We start from the raw sequence: 16,690 nt of genomic DNA on the forward strand, positions 1-16,690 counted from the left end.
AGAGTTCCCTGCTGCTGGGCTATGTGTCCCAGGATGCTTCTGTCTGGCTGTGGGGTCCCTGTCCCTTTAAGACTTCCAAAAAGCACTCACTTTTCTTTGTTCCTGGGGCGATGGCTGCGGGGACCTGCTCACAGGTCTTACTGTCCTGTTTCCCTAGTATCCAGCACCCCACACACTGTGTGTCTGTGGTCCAGTGTGGATGGCTAGGGCTGGCTATTTAGCAGTCCTGGGCTCCCTCTCCCTCCCCACTCCAACTCCTCTCCTCCCGCTGGGAGCTGGGGTGAGGGGCGCTCAGGTCCCGCCGGGCCGTGGCTTGTATCTTACCCCCTTCACAAGGCGCTGGGTTCTCGCAGGTGTGGATGTAGTCTGGCTGTTGTCCTGTGTCTTCTGGTCTCTCTTTTAGGAAGAGTTGTCTTTGTTGTATTTTCAAAAATATATGTGGTTTTGGGAGGAGATTTCCACTGCTCTACTCATGCCACCATCTTGGCTCCACCTCCTCTCATGCTCTTTTATTTTTAAGATTTCTTTCTTTCTTCCCTTTTTTTCTATTTATCCAGTCATTTCAGTTTCTTTCAACAGGAGGATTGGTCCACATACCCTAATCTACTAGAGGTGAAAATCTGCCTTATCTGTTCTCTAATAATCCTGTGAGGTTTGTGTACAGATGTATGACAGGCTGCTTTCCCGGATAAGGAAACTGAGGCTGAGGGATGTTTAAGGACTGGGTCAAGATCACACAAGTAAGGCACAGCCTGGAACTCCTGAGTCTGAGGCTTCTTTTATTTCTACCCATGACATTGCCTTTGAGCCTTCTTCTACTGGGCGTATTCTTAGAATTTTAGACTATATATTATTTAGACTATATATTATATTGGTGCAACTTTTTCCAGATGTGGTGTTTTAAATGGAAAACAATAATTGCTTTCTTTTTCTTTCAGCTGAAGTGAGTAGCGAATACAGTATGGACAAGGCAATGGTTGAATTTGCTATGATGGATTAGGAACTAAACCATTATGTAAAAGCTGTTCAATCTATGATAAGTCATGTAAGTTTATACCATTTACCTGGATATATTTGGTTACAACTCACTGACCTAGAAATGGAAACACAAAAACAAAATTATTCTCTAACCTTCCATCACCCTTTATCCTTAGTGTAGCAGCTATTGATTTCTTCTAAATTAGGAAGTTTAAAGAATAAGAATCTTAAATTATTTTCCCAGCTAGGCCACCTAGGTTTAATTAAGATATTATATCTGTTTTAGATTGTCTTATATTTTTTTGTCTTGAAATTTTTAGTCTAAGCCTCCTTTGAATATAAATAGATTTTTATAAAATGCTAAAAATTGCATAGAACTTGTTTTTATTGTTATATTTGCTTAAGCATACAACTTAGACCAGGTTTAGTTACTCATTCTCCAGCTTTAACTAATATATAGCTTTTGCAAAATTTGTAAGATCAGATTATATGGAAGAGTTTTAGAGCAAGTTTAAAAATAAAGAAGGTTGGCATTTCATTTTTTCCAGAAGCTAAACTTATCTTTGTTGACTCCAGCTGTCACAGGAACAACACATAAGGCAGTTAAGGTGGGAACTTAGCAACATCCTTTTCAGTAGTACTGTGTTGAGTAAGAAATGAGCAATATGATTGCAGTAATGTTTCTAAGAAGTCCTTTGTCCTCTAAGCAGTGGAAACTCCCCTTTGAACTGATTTCATATACCTGTATAATAGGGTGTCTTGTACTTCTGGTTTCTTTATTTGCCTTTGCTAATATCTGTGGGAAAATTCCAAAAATCAAATATTTTGCAATGTAGAATACAACTATTCAGTTGAAGATAAATTTTAAAATATGGTGTAATACTTAAGCCATACTTAAATGAGCATTACCTAGTTACACATTCATAATTATATAAAGTTTTCCTGTGTTTTCAAAAAAAAATTTTAATGTTTTTTACTGGTTTAAGAATTTTTGCTTTTTTTAATGGTTTGTATTCATTAAGTGTAGTATTTGTGACTAACTAAAGAATGTCCACTTATATCCAACTAATAAACTCATTCAGCTTATGAAATTCTGATGTTTCTAGTGATTGAGGTTATTGGTCCTGGTACTGTGAATATTTCTTTCATAGGAAAATATGAAAATGACGTCATGTTGGGGCATTTGAAACTGGATTACAAAGTGCTTAGCCCAGAGGTTTTCAACTCCAGCTGGACTCTAGAACCAGTGAGTTGCTACTTTAAAGAGATTCTGATTTCATTGGTCTGGAGCAGGGTTGGGCATCAGTATTTTTTTAAAAACTCGTTCTAATATGCATCCAGGGTTGAAGACCACTGACTTTATAGAATAGTGTGTTTGCTACCAAAGGTCAGATTTAGGCCTATTGTATAGATAAATCCTGCTTTGACCCTTATATTCTACAGAGGTTATTTGATAGGCCTTTCTGTATCTTTACTTAGGTGTTGTGCGGATGTAACAGCCCAGTGTACATTATAGATAAGAAAACAGACTAAAGAACTTAACATGGATTATTTTTCCTATAAAACTCTAGGATTCACAGATGTTCAAGATATTTTTACATAAAGAATCCAACTTTTCTCCCTTTAAAAAACTGAGTCACTCAGTTTTAAAAAAAGGCAAGCCCTCTGTCACCCACATTCTATAGTTCACAGCATTGAGCCCTCTTGCCATTATCCCTACCCTGCTAAAAAGGAAAGGTGACACTTTGAGTTTTATCCCACTTTTCAGTCCTAACCTTACCCTAGACTGTAGAGCAACTTGGATTTAGTGATTCTAATGCTTGTCAGGAAACTCCCTTGTCTTTCATAAGGGGAGAAAACATGCTTATTGTCCTTTTCTGATGCAAAGTTGTGCTCTCTGTATAGGCTTGATACAAGACCAAGTAATAGCAACTCATAATTTTATAATGTTTCTAAAACCTGAAACTATATAGTGTCATAGTGGGTTATGATCATCATTTAGAAGGAAATATCTTACACTCTCTTTATGTATTCTACATGCTTGAAGTTATGGATATTGCTATCTTATTGCTTGTTTTGGTGAGGGATAAAAAGTGAACAACAGCTTGATAAGAGCCAGAATGGTAGAGTTCTTTAGAAATAGCAATGGTCTGGTGATCAGAAAGTCTTCCAGCCCTAGTTCTTCCATTTTGTAACTTATGATCCTGGGTCAAGAAACTTAACCTTTTGGAACCTCATGTTCTCCATTTATAAAATTCTTGGTCTGCCTATTCCACAAGATTATTGTGTGAATTGGATTAGATACTGTGTATCAAACACTTTGACATTCATAAACTTTGATGGAGATATAAGATACTGTGTTATTGCAAACCCATATTTCCAAACATATTCCTTAGATAGAAAGAACAAGATATTTTTTAAAGACAAGTATTTTGCTCGCTTGTGCCAAAGCTTTGAAACAGAACTTCTTTTGGGCTTTGACCTGTTGGAATCCAAAAATGATGTAGGATTAGATATAAGCTAGTTAAGTTATAGTATGAGGTGTTCATGACCTCTAAGATGAAATTGTTTTAAAATCAGATTATTAAGAAAGAGTACAGATAATAGGAAGCTGTATGTGTCCCATTTAACTTTTGTTCTGTCAGAGACTTTTAGAACTACAGCACTTCCATTACTATAACATTTGCCAGAATTCTGATCCACTGTGTGGTCTTAGTATTTATGAATTTTCATATAGTCATAGAAAACTAAAAAAAAAATTTAATCACCAAAGAGCATTAAAGTATTTTTATTTAAATATGTCTTTCTTCTATTCTTTTCCACACCTCTGAAAGGGTGTTAGGCATTCACTTTGGAACCTTCCATGTGCAGCTTAATTTACCAACAATCCTTAGGAAGTCCCTTTGGCATGCAGCACCTTCAGATTGCCTTTCTTTGTCCTTAGAGAAAATAGAGCTACTATGTTCTAAGATGGCTGAAGACTTGATTTGGAACCAGTATTTATGTCAGTGCTCTGAAATTTTTTTTTAAAAAAGGGCTTCATTCCAGCTAGTTTGCAGAGGGAATATTATGCAGTGGGCACTAAAAAAAATTTCCAGATAAGTCTATAAGTCATTTAGAAAATCTCTTAGGATAAATAGGTGTTATATACCTGTCACCATGCTTTAAAACATTCCTGTCAAACCACAGAGAGTTCTGTATGAGCTCTTTGAAGACTTTCAGTCATGAGACCACATATGTGATGAAAGCTTTTTGAAAGCTGTAAAATGGCACACGGATACACTACGGCACAGTTACTTCTTGTATCACTGTTACTGCCAGGGAGAAACTTAGTTTCAAGTTGAGAGAAGAGTGATGTTCTGAACATTCAACTTTTGATTACCTCATGTTCTTTCCCTTAATATCTAAGCTTTTATTATTTGAGTATATTGAAGGAGTGCCATTGGCTGGATTTTTTGCTCTCAAATATTTATTGAATAAATATTTACTAAACATATGTGCCAGGTACTTCCAGGTGCAAGAAACAGAAGGTCTGTTACCAAAGCCCACATGACTCCCACCTTCAGGATGTCTGAAGTCTAGAGAAGAAGACAAATGTTTAACAAAGAATAAAACAGATATTATAACGACTATTGTGTGTACCGCAAAGGGAAAATAGGGTGTTCAAGGAGAGTTACTAACTTGGGGTTCGGGAGACTTTTTTCTGAAGAAGTGATGCTTAATGTACAGTGTAAGTCAGATGAGCCTGAACATGGTGATCATGACATATAATTTCTCTGTCTGTGTGATTTTTGCATGAAATGGAAGCATCTTTTTTTCTGATTGTCTTGATGTCAAAGTTTCAGAGTGCCTTGATCAAACCAAATCAAACATTGAGAAAGCAGGCCAGAGAAAGCCTACTTTTATATATGGAAATTTTAAAGTATATAGAGTAGTTGAATGATTTACCTAGGGTTGGTCAATGATTCATTCATTCAAATACGAGTACCTACTGTGTGCCAGCACATGTGCTTAGTGATGCAAGTCATGGCGATAGCAGATTTAAGAATAAGTGCATTACTGATATTGTGCTTTTCAAGCCATTTCACTAGTAAAATAGGGGTAATCCCTCTTAAGGAATAAACAGTACAGTGTACTGAATAGACAGTGGTAATACTGTGTATTTCTGACTCAGTATTTATGTGATTGTTTTAAACTGAAGTCCCATCTTGTGGTTTCAGATTCCAGGGGGTGGGTACCAGTTTAGTTCAAGGAATCCTCAAATCCATTTTCAGGTATATGTTTTTCAAATAAGAGATAATAAAGAGTTCCAGTCACTATTGGGGGGTCTTCCAATTTTTGTACAATCTCAATTCTCATAGTGAAAAGGGATGGGTGCCACAAAGCTAAATGATAAATGGCTTGACAGGTCAGATTAGTTACACATATTATTAGGAGTCAGTGGTAAAATATACATCCTGTGTGATTTTTGGTGAGCAGTCTAGTCCTGGAGTTCAGCAAAAGTAACTAAAGCTTGAGATTCACATTATACTTTGGTGTTAATTTTATCATGATACCTAGTTGTGTAATTTTACTTAACAAACTTTAAATTTTAAAAGAATTGTCAGATTTTACCTATATGCTGTTCTTTTAGGCTGTGCCGCATCCACAGGTTAATTTATTGAAAATGCAGACCACTGGTATTTTCTTTACTTTCTTCTACTACTGTCTTTTGTGCTGTGTGCATCTTATAAACTAAGTAGACTAGGTAAAATTTTCAGGTGTTTAAATCAGATTGGTGCCACATATATATATATATATATATATATATATATATATGTATATATATATATATACATATATATATTTTTTTTTAAGATAGTGTTTTATAATAGTTCCTACTGAAAGCCTGGGAAGGAGAATATTTCTTCTTAACCTAATAGGAACAATTAGGTGCTAGGTTGGTTTACTTGTGTTGTTTCTTATGAATCTTCTCATGGGTATGCCCTGTGTACCATGGTTTTTACTTGATAAGCTAACCTGCACATTTTATCTGACTTTTAAGATATTGAGAGTTAGAAAGATAGAAATACACCTCACCTCATGTAAGCTGTTGAAACCAATACAATCTTAGATATAATAAAAGAATGAGGTGGGTCAAAAGTGTAGCTTACCTCAGTCTTGTCATTATGCAACTAGTTTAGAATGTTTTTGACATTATCATTTCCCTATGCTTCCTCACCCTCCACCCTTCACCCTTCAGCTGGTAAGCATTGCCTTTTGTAAATCTTATTTCAAGTTACCTTAACATCCACTACTTTGACATGAAATCTTATGGGGTATCTTGCAAGTTGGGAGTTACATTTTAGTTAAACAAGATTTAGGGAGCATGTCTCACTTAGAAAGCTAATTTATATAGTATCTGAAAGAAGTTCTAGGCCAGAAGATATAATTTATTAGATATGATTATCTACAGACTAAATGTCAGACTGCCCCCCCCCCCCCCACTGAATCACTGGCACAAGAGGAAGGAGGAGAAATGAGTTTGGGGGTTATAAAATTTAAGGACAAAAGATTTCTGAGTATGAAAGAAACTACTATTGTCAGGGAAGTAGCAAGAAAGTAAGAAATGACAGTGGAATTAGTGAAAATCTCTTGGAGCCAGAAGGGGAAAGTACTAGAGAATACCCTTTCTTCTACTCCCCAGAGTGGTGTGTGGTCTCCACCTTTCTTGTCAAAAGTTTACAAATGCTCCATATATGAGCCTTTATATCTGTAGGAATATTGCCCAGTATGGAAATTAACCAGAAAAAAAAATTTATTGACTTTAGGTATTCACACTTCAGGTGAATTCAGGACCACTTGGTCCCCCAGTGTGTCTGTTTCTGTGATTACTGGTAATTAATTTCCATTCATTAAGTGCTTTAGAACTTCCCAAATTAAGGTTGTGTTTGGTAGTATTTTTTCTAACACACAGAGAGAGTTAGGTCTGGGCTGTTACATCTGCACAACACCTAAGTAAAGATACAGAAAGGCCTATCAAATAACCTCTGTAGAATATAAGGGTCAAAGCAGGATAAAGTTGGGAAGGAGAATACAAAAATAACACAATCTCTAGAAGGACTTAAAAGCAGAATGGATGAGATGCAAGAGGCCATTAATGGAATAGAAATCAGAGAACAGGAATGCAGAGAAGCTGACGCAGAGAGAGATAAAAGGATCTCCAGGAATGAAAGAATATTAAGAGAACTGGGTGACCAATCCAAAAGGAACTAATTGAGTTGCTTCAGTAGGAAAGAATCTAGACTTAAATCTCTTAGGTTACCAAGTAATATAGCTGCTAATAGGTGAACATTCTGGTCCATGCTATATTGAGACTGATTTTCATGGGTAGTTTATAAAAATCCATCCTGGTGTTTTGTAAGTATTAAGTGTTGGATCGTATTCAGAATTATAAAATGTTTACACTCTACTGAGCCTTAAGGTGCCTCTAGTGCAGCATTTTCAAAAGTTTCTCTGTAATACTAATTAATCAGGATGTGAATAAGTATAATATGAAGAAAGGATTTTGTGGTCAAATAAGTTTGGGGAATGCTTGATAAAAGAATTTGCTTAAAGATTCTAAAACCTTTAATATGATTTTATGCATTGTGATTGTTCAAAGGAGGTATATTTAGTAATTTTTTAAACTAATTTAACTAGAAAACCTCTTTGGGGGAAGGCCTGATGCTGTACAGAACCTACTTTGAAAATGACTTTTGTATAGTCTCCACCCCCTTACCTTACAGAGGAGGCCGAGAGATGGGCCCAGCAGTTTGGGGTAGAGTCTTTGTGGCATTCAGGGAACTGGGGAGTACATCAACCTCCCTATCCAAAATGGCCTAAGAGATGTTTCCACAAGGAAGATCAGCAGAGGGCCAGGCCTCTGAAAAGACTGCAATTTTCCAACACTGAAAAAGAGGAAGGAAGTGTTTTTAAAAACGTGCACTGATTGCTTGGTGCTCAGTCTCTGAAGCAAACAAACCCCCGTGTGGAATGTCGATTCAGGAGAGTGAAGAGAAGGAGAAGGGAATGTTTTTGAGGAAAGAAAAAGAGGAGGGTACAGAATAGGCAGAAAGGACCCAGTGTGGGCAGGAAAAGTACCCAGACCCTTGACAGATCTTATCCACCACAACACTACATTAAGGTATTAATAGGATTATTGAACACCTTGGTCTCAGTGGCATCAGGAAATCCTGGCAGTTAATTATTTAAATTATTTAAATGATGTGAAATTTCTTTAATGTAGCCAATGCAAGCTTATATCTGATATTGGGCATAGTTCACATATAGCATCAAACCCTTATTTTAGAGAGTTACTTTAGCCTCTTCCCATATAAAAATTTCTCCATAATAGATCAGTAATACTGAGATTGAGATATAGGCCTTTCCCCACCATCTAGCAGTGGTGCCAGTGAGCCATGAGAGGGCATGGACAAGGCCACGTGCTGAGGGCAGTGAAAGGGCATGGGCAAAGAGAGGTGGGGAGGTAGATTGGATAGGGGAACGGATCACCAAATGTTAATGTTCACTTTAAAATGAGTGCATTTTCAGTGTGTGGATTTGAAAGTAATTGCTTCTTTCATAATTAAATAGTCCAGTTAGTGCCAATACTGTAATGAAGATATCAAGCCTCTTGACATGTGTGCATCCAATGGCCACAAGATAATATTAACAGTGAGATAGTTTGACAGGGACAATACAAACATGCTTAAGAAATTCAGAGTAAGGGAAAAGAGCCTTTGCTTAAGTTCTGGCTTTTCTACACTCTAATTCTGAGCCTCAGTTTCTCTTAAAGTGGGGGTGGTAGTATAGGTCATAGAGTTCTGGTAACAATGAAAAGTGGTAGCCTGAAAGTACCTGGACAGTTCTGTCATACTAACGTATAAGGTTGCCCAGGGAGTTCTGTAAAGAAGAAGTCATTTCTTTGATCAAATTTAAATAATATCTGAAAGGAAATTTGAGTTGAAGTTTGCAGAGTAGAGCAGGCAGCAGGAAACCATTGGGAAAAACAAGAGATTACGTTCCTTGACAGGTTGAAGGAAGAGCCTCATTCCTTTGAAGGAGTCTTCTGATAAGAGGAGGTATTGGGGGGAACTTAGCACTCTTGTTCTATAAGCAGAAAGAATTGTGGGGGATGGGCCAGTGCAGAGGCAAGTGAGCAGCATGGCATCTGGCCAGCTGGCTTAAAGTTCCCTAAACAGTGAGTCTCCTTATGTCAGTAGTAACAAGAAAGAGATAGTACTCTTTACCATGTGCTAGTTAATAGCTATGAAGAGTATCATACTAGAGGTATGAACCAGACAACTAAGGAAAAACTGGTAATTCAAGAATAACCTGTGATGTTTTCTTAGGTAAAGTAAACAAATATTACTTAAAGATGTAAGCAAAAAAGCTCAATAAATATCATATTTATAGTATCCATGTGCACACAGAGAAATCTTTCTTGAGCTACATTTCCATCTGTAATTTTTATCTTATTAGTAGCATCTATATGAAAAATAGGAGAAAAATATGTTGGATTAGTCCTCTTGTGTATCATATGCAAATTGCCAGCTATATTTTAAATGAGCACTCTGTATAAACTGTTGACAAGTGAAAGAATAGAAGGAGTCTAAGTGGAGAGACTCTAAACGGACTTAGTTTTTCAGGCCCTGTATGTCTGTGGCTGTACCGGTAAGGAAAAGCTCTATCATTCTGAGGTACAGCCAGGGCCTGGGGAACTGTCACTGAGAGAAATGGAGAGGATCTCTTTTTATTCTGTTTCTTTCTTGAAGACCTTCTAGCATCTGGCAATTGTGACACTTAATCTTTCATTCTTTTGTGTCATGGTGAATCTGATATTTTAGACATCAGAGCTTTTTGAATTTCATTTCTTTCTGGGCTTCTTTTTTTAAGGACAATTTATGTTGTATAATATAGTATTCTTTAAAAGAGTGAAAAATCCTTGTTAGTTTTTCATAGGCTAGAGTAGTATAATCAGTTTTGAGCAATTTCTAATTATTTCTTCAATCCCTTATTTTACCTTAAAATAATCATTTTATTATCTTCTAATAGAAAGTGATACTTAGAAAGACCAAGTCAGTATTACTTAAAATTGACAACAATAACCAGAAATAGTTTAATATGATTGTATCACAAGATTGCTCTCCAGACATCCTGACTTGATTGTTTTTTACCTTCCCCTTGACTGACAATGTATTTGCCTTCCGATTGCCCAGCTATTTGTGGTTCTTGGAATGTTTTTGGTACCAAAGAGCAAACCCTCTCTACCCATCAGGTCACTCTCTGTCATCCTGATGTTATTTTAGCACTCTACAAGAAAGAGAAGCCAAAAATGCCATGTGAAATACTAAATAGGAGCTCTAAATGGACTAAATCCTGGTGTACTGAGAGCATTCTTCTTGCAAAATCAGAAATAAACTTTGACGCATAAGGTGTAGTTACACTGTGTTATAAAAAGCCTCAGCAGAAACATTGTATGCTCAGTTTTTTCATAGAAGAAATTCCTAATATATTACTTAAAGCACCTAGAAATAAGAGGGATGAAATTTGAATGTCCTAGCAGATTTTCTAGTAATAGTAGTGGGATTGTTCTGCCAGAGTATGGAATTAAAGTGCTTTGCTTTTGTAATATAAATGCTTTGTATGATCCCATTACAATAGTAAGGTGTTTGGTGTTAATGTTTAATTTAATAATGTAGTTTTCTTCTGCACTATCTGCTCAACAGCTGTGTGACCTTAAACAAGTTTGCAAAATGAAAAGTTGGTTGGTAGAATTTCAAACTTTTTAAATTTAGTGAGGCTCTTTTTGTGTCCTAGTATGTGGTCTATTCTGGAGAATGTTCCATGTGCACTTGAGAAGAATGTATATCCTGCTGCTTTGGGTATAGAGTTCTATACATGTCTATTAGGTCCATCTGTTCTAGTGTGTTGTTCAGTGCCTCTGTGTCCTTACTTAATTTCTGGCTAGTGGATCTGTCCTTTGGAGTGATTAGTGTGTTGAAGTCTCCTAATATGAATGCATTGCATTCTATTTCCTCCTTTAGTTCTGTTAGTATTTGTGTTACATATGTTGGTGCTCCTGTATTGGGTCCATATATATTTATAATGGTTATATCCTCTTGTTGGACTGAGCCCTTTATCATTATGTAATGTCCTTCTTTATCTCTTGTGACTTTCTTTGTTTTGAAGTCTATTTTGTCTGATACTAGTATTGCAACACCTGCTTTTATCTCCCTGTTGTTTGCATGAAATATCTTTTTCCAACACTTGACTTTTAGTCTGTGCATGTCTTTGGGTTTGAGGTGAGTCTCTTGTAAGCAGCATATAGATGGGTCTTGCTTTTTTATCCATTCTATTACTCTGTGTCTTTTGATTGGTGCATTCAGTCCATTTACATTTAGGGTGATTATTGAAAGATAAGTACTTATTGCCATTGCAGGCTTTAGATTCGTGGTTACCAAAGGTTCAAGTGTAGCTTCTTTACTATCTTACCATCTAACTTAGCTCGCTTATTGAGCTATTATAAACAAAGTCTGATGATTCTTTATTTCTCTCCCTTCTTATTCCTCTTCCTCCATTCTTTATATGTTTGGTGTTTTATTTTGTGCTCTTTTGTGTTTCCTTTGACTGGTTTTGTGGGTAGTTGATTTTATTTTTTGCCTGTAGTTAGTATTTGGTTGGTCTTCTTTCTTTGCTGTGATTTTATTTTCTCTGGTAACATCTATTTAGCCTTAGGAGTGCTTCCATCTAGAGCAATCCCTCTAGAATACCCTGAAGAGGTGGTTTGTGGGAGACAAATTCCCTCAACTTTTGTTTGTCTGGGAATTGTTTAATCCCTCCTTCATATGGAAATGATAATCATGCTGGATACAGTATTCTTGGTTCAAGGCCCTTCTCTTTCATTGGATTAAATATATCATGCCATTCTCTTCTGGCCTGTAAGGTTTCTGCTGAGAAATCTGATGATAGCCTGATGGGTTTTCCTTTGTAGGTGAACTTTTTTCTCTCTGGCTGCCTTTAATACTCTTTCCTTGTCCTTGATCTTTGCCATTTTCATTATTATGTATCTTGGTGTTGTCCTCCTTGGGTCCCTTCTTTTGGGAGTTCTGTGGCTTCCATGGTCTGAACGACTATTTCCTCCCCCAGTTTGGGGAAGTTTTCAGCAACTATTTCTTCAAAGACACTTTCTATCCCTTTTTCTCTTCTTCCTCTGGTACCCCTATAATGGTGACATTGTTCTGTTTGGATTGGTCACCCAGTGCTCTTAATATTCTTTCATTCCTGGAGATCCTTTTATCTCTCTCTGCGTCAGCTTCTCTGCATTCCTGTTCTCTGATTTCTATTCCATTAATGGCCTCTTGCATCTCATCCATTCTGCTTTTAAGTCCTTCTAGAGATTGTGTTGTTTCTGTATTCTCCTTCCCAACTTTATCCGTTAGGTCTTGCATTTTTCTCTGCAGCTCCATCAGCATGGTTATGACCTTTATTTTGAATTCTTTTTCAGGAAGATTGGTTAAATCTATCTCCCCAAGTTCCTCTCAAAGGGTGTCTGGGTTATTCTGGTCTGTATCAAATTCTTCTGCGTTTTCATGGTGATAGAGGTAGTAATGGACAGTTGGCTCATGTGTCAGCTGGGAGAACAAAATCCCTACTGCTAGCTTGTTGCCTTCCTCTCCTGCAAGAATAGAGACCCCTAGTGGCTTGTGCTGGGCAGCTGTGCCTTAGCGGGGTCTCTGAGTCCGGACCAGGCATCTGTGGAGTAGGCTCCGTGCGGCTGCTGTGGGTGTGGCTGGTCTCAGGCTGCTGCTTTGCTATGGTGGGGCCACACCAGAGGGGGAAAGGGTGGGAGGCTGTTTATTGCCGTGAGGACCCTCAGAGCTGTGCTGCCGCCCAGGGGGTTAGGTTGCCCGGAGTTCCCCAGGATTCCCAGCTGCTGGTCTGAGTGTGCTGGGATGCTTCCATCCAGCTGTGAGGCTCCTGTCCCTTTAAGACTTTCAAAAGGCACTTGCCTTTTTTTTGTCCCAGGGGCATTCTCTTCTGGCCTGTAAGGTTTCTGCGGCTGTGGGGACCCACTCACAGGTTTTACTGTTCCGTTTCCCTAATATCCAGCACACCATGCACTGTGTGTCTGCGCTCTGGTGCGGATGGCTAGGGCTGGCTATTTAGCAGTCCTGGGCTCCCTCTCCCTCCCTTCTCTGACTCCTCTCCTCCCGCCAGGGAGTTGGGGTCACGGGCGCGCTCAGGTCCCACCAGGCCACAGCTTCTATCTTACCTGCTTCGTGAGGTGCTGGGTTCTTGCAGGTGTAGATGTCGCCTGGCTGTTGTACTGTATCTTCCGGTCTCTCTTTTAGGGATAGTTGTATTTGTTGTATTTTCCAAAATATATATGGTTTTGGGAGGAGATTGCCACTGCCCTACTCATGCCGCCATCTTGGCTCCTCCTCTCTCATCGTGTTCTTTTAGAGACAGCCTCCTTCTTTCCTACCAGAGATGAAGAATGGGAGTATAGCTATGAAAGAATGAAGGCCTTACATAAAAACAATAGAATAGTGAACTTTAGATAGTTATCTCTAAAGAAACCAACAGTCTGGCACCTACCTAACCTTTGTAAGATTTTCTGGCCACAATAACTAAAAACCAAGCTGACCTAGAAATAAGTTAACTGCTAAGACCTGCCAAATGATATAATCTTATTCTCCAAATTCATGTAACCGTGCTATGTGTCAATTATATGATTAATATCTGTACTTTACTTTATGTAATCAAAGAGTATATAATCAAGCTGCTACTTTTCATTAAAGGCCAGGCTCAGCTTTTGCTAGTGTCTGTGTCCTCATTTATTTTGGTTAGTCACTGATACCATCCATCTTTCAGGGACTCCTATACTCACTGGAGCTGGATTCTGACACTTAACTATTATGTTTGCTCCTCCTAAGAAAGAAATGCTATATTCAAAGGTGAACTTCAGATGCATTAAAGGTCTAAATATGAAAGGTAAAACTTCAAAACTACTAGAAGAAAATCTAGGAAAATATCTTTGCAACTTATGTATCAGGAAGGATGGTCTATTGCCCACAAACTGAAAAATTTGATAGACAAGTACATTAAAATTAAGGATTCTTGTACCATAGTCAGTCAACTTATAAATGATACATTAGTAAAATCTCTGCTATGTCTTAAACCACCAAGGGACTGCTTTCAAAATACACAAGGAACTCTGGGAAACAAGTCAAAATCCCAACCAAAAAGAAGGTCAAAGGGTATGAAGAGGTCAGGTATGAAAAGAGAAACCCAAAATGACTAGCAGGGATATGAAGAAATGATTGATATACCTCATAAACAGAGAAATACATTTTACAGCAACCATGAAATTCTATTCAACAACAATTAAATGAATAAAATGGAGGATGTTGTGCAATACCAAAAGTAGGAATTTCTACACCTTGCTGGTGAGGGTGAAAACTGGTGTACTCATTTTAGAAATGGCCTGGCAGAACTTAGTGAGATTGAATATGTGATATTTAACAGTAACCTATAGCAGCAATATCGTGCCTGCATATATACCCCCAGGAAAACTCTACCACAGTCATAATCAATATCTAGAAAGATGTTTGTTACAGAACTATTCATACCCAGTAGTAGGAGTCAACATGCATATCCATCATTAAAGGAACTGGTAAGTAATTTGTGCTGGAGCAAACCATGAAATATTGCACAGTTGGAAGCAATGAACTAGATGTACATACATGAAAAGATCTCAAAGAGCGCTGAACAAACAAAGTAAAATATATAGCAAAAGAGCAGTTATACAGATGCAAAACACACAAAAGAACTCCATAATTTTACAAGGATAGAGAGAGATAACCAAGAACATATATAAAACATTTTATATTGGGTACATGTGAGGATTTGGAAAGATAGAGTGAATGGTAGTCGGGAATGGGAATAAAAGATAAAAATTGTAATCCAAATAAGAAGAATATGCCTCTAAGCAATGCTCTCCACAACTCAAATATTTTGTTACAGTCACATCATCTATTAAACTTGATAAGATTTATGCCAGTGGTTAGAAATATTTTTATCTGAGATGATTGAGCATTATACACATCTTGGCCTTAACTATGATAAATTTGAAAATCCATGGCATCTAGTTCTCAGTTGTTACAAATGATCTAATAAATGAAATACTGAGCTCCGAACCTGAAAAGCTATAACCCAGTCCAACCTAACTAGTACTAGCACCTTAGCAGAGTCATTTTATCTCTTTAATATGTTTCCTTATCTGCAAAAATGGATTTGGATTATTCTCCAAATCCGTCCAGCTCCAAAATATTTCATTAATCTTCGTAATTAATATATACTCATATGCAACTACTTTCCCTCCTCCAACTATCCCTCCACCCGGCAAAAAAGCAAAAAACAAGAGTATCAAAAGAGGGTTAGAAAAGAGATGTAGTAATAGGAGTGAAGAGCAACTTAAGTTTTTTAGGGTAGAAAGAAGAAAACATTAAAGAGACACAGTGATTTTTAGAGCCTTTTCAAGCATCTAAGGCAGAGTAAGGTTATCTTGAGTCCAAGTTCAGACAATCTATTCTTTGAAGAGTATTACTGTATGCTGTCCCACATGTCACTATTACTCCTTCTCAAAATCATGTTAAAGCCTCTCATGGATTCTATTTGAAGACCCTAAATTTCAGCTTACCTGTATTAGTTTTCAGATAATAATGAGCTCTGAAGATGCCTTCCATATTAAAAATATAAGATGTCAAGAGAACGATTAATTTCTTAATCAATAAACTAGTCACACTCTGAGAATTTAATAAAAACTCAAACATTCTATTAGAATGTGGATCGAATGGATATAAAGATCTTAAAGATTAGGAAAATTAGAATATATTGTGGGTTGATGACCATGAATAGTAACTGAGGTATCTAAACAACAATGGTATCACATTTTATAAATAGAAAATAGATATTGGATTATTTAAGATACCTAAAAAACAAAATTGGAATATTTAAAATATCTGAAAATTTGAAATTAGAATACTTTAAAAGACAAAATAGAGATCTTGCAATATTCTTAGAATACAACAATAAACATGGGAAATTGACCTAATTCCATACACATTTAATTTTAAATATGGATGGGGAAAGACGGGGAGGGGAGAAGGAATTAAGAGGTCACAAACCATCTGTTACTAATAATGCCAGCACACATGTAGTTGGTACTGCAAAACAGATGATGAAGCTTTTCTCAGGCTGCCATACTCTAAGGTCTTCTACCAACAGCTATAGTTTATACCTGACTCCATGCTTCAAGTCTCAACAAATATATAAAGTTGATTATGAGGAGAAATGTATGGACAGATAAATGCAATCCTGATGAGTACAGAGGACAGGTATTAGGTATTAATTAACAGGAAGATGTTTTAATAAATGAGATAAAATAGCCTCTTAGAGAATAAAAAATAAGAATCTAATATTTCAAGCTACAATACAATTATACACTTGAACTTGGCTTTTCTACTCTACCTTTGGACTTTCTCAATTGAGCTACACCTAAGTGATATACTCCAAAATATGTTTTAACAGTGTTAATGAAGTGAGTTTCAAATATTTAAAAATTTTCTTCTCTGAAAACCATCTTAAGGCAAATTTTGCTTATTAGGGAGTATTTTGCTATTTGAGT

General features: G+C 37.0%; 1 protein-coding gene across 1 annotated transcript in view; it reads right to left on the reverse strand.

The window, feature by feature from the left end:
- The window catches only part of TMEM236 (transmembrane protein 236), a 103,247-nt gene that overhangs the window by 53,541 nt on the left and 33,016 nt on the right, over positions 1-16,690 (reverse strand). Inside the window, exons 2-3 of the mRNA XM_036881176.2 lie at positions 13,274-13,482; positions 7,739-7,907 (exon numbers count right to left, since the gene is read on the reverse strand). The gene's annotated coding sequence lies outside the window, so the exon portion shown is untranslated. The remainder of the gene's footprint in view (positions 1-7,738; positions 7,908-13,273; positions 13,483-16,690) is intronic.

The sequence above is a fragment of the Manis pentadactyla genome, chromosome 3 (genome assembly GCF_030020395.1).
Source record: "Manis pentadactyla isolate mManPen7 chromosome 3, mManPen7.hap1, whole genome shotgun sequence".
In the NCBI taxonomy this organism is placed as follows: Eukaryota; Metazoa; Chordata; class Mammalia; order Pholidota; family Manidae; genus Manis; species Manis pentadactyla.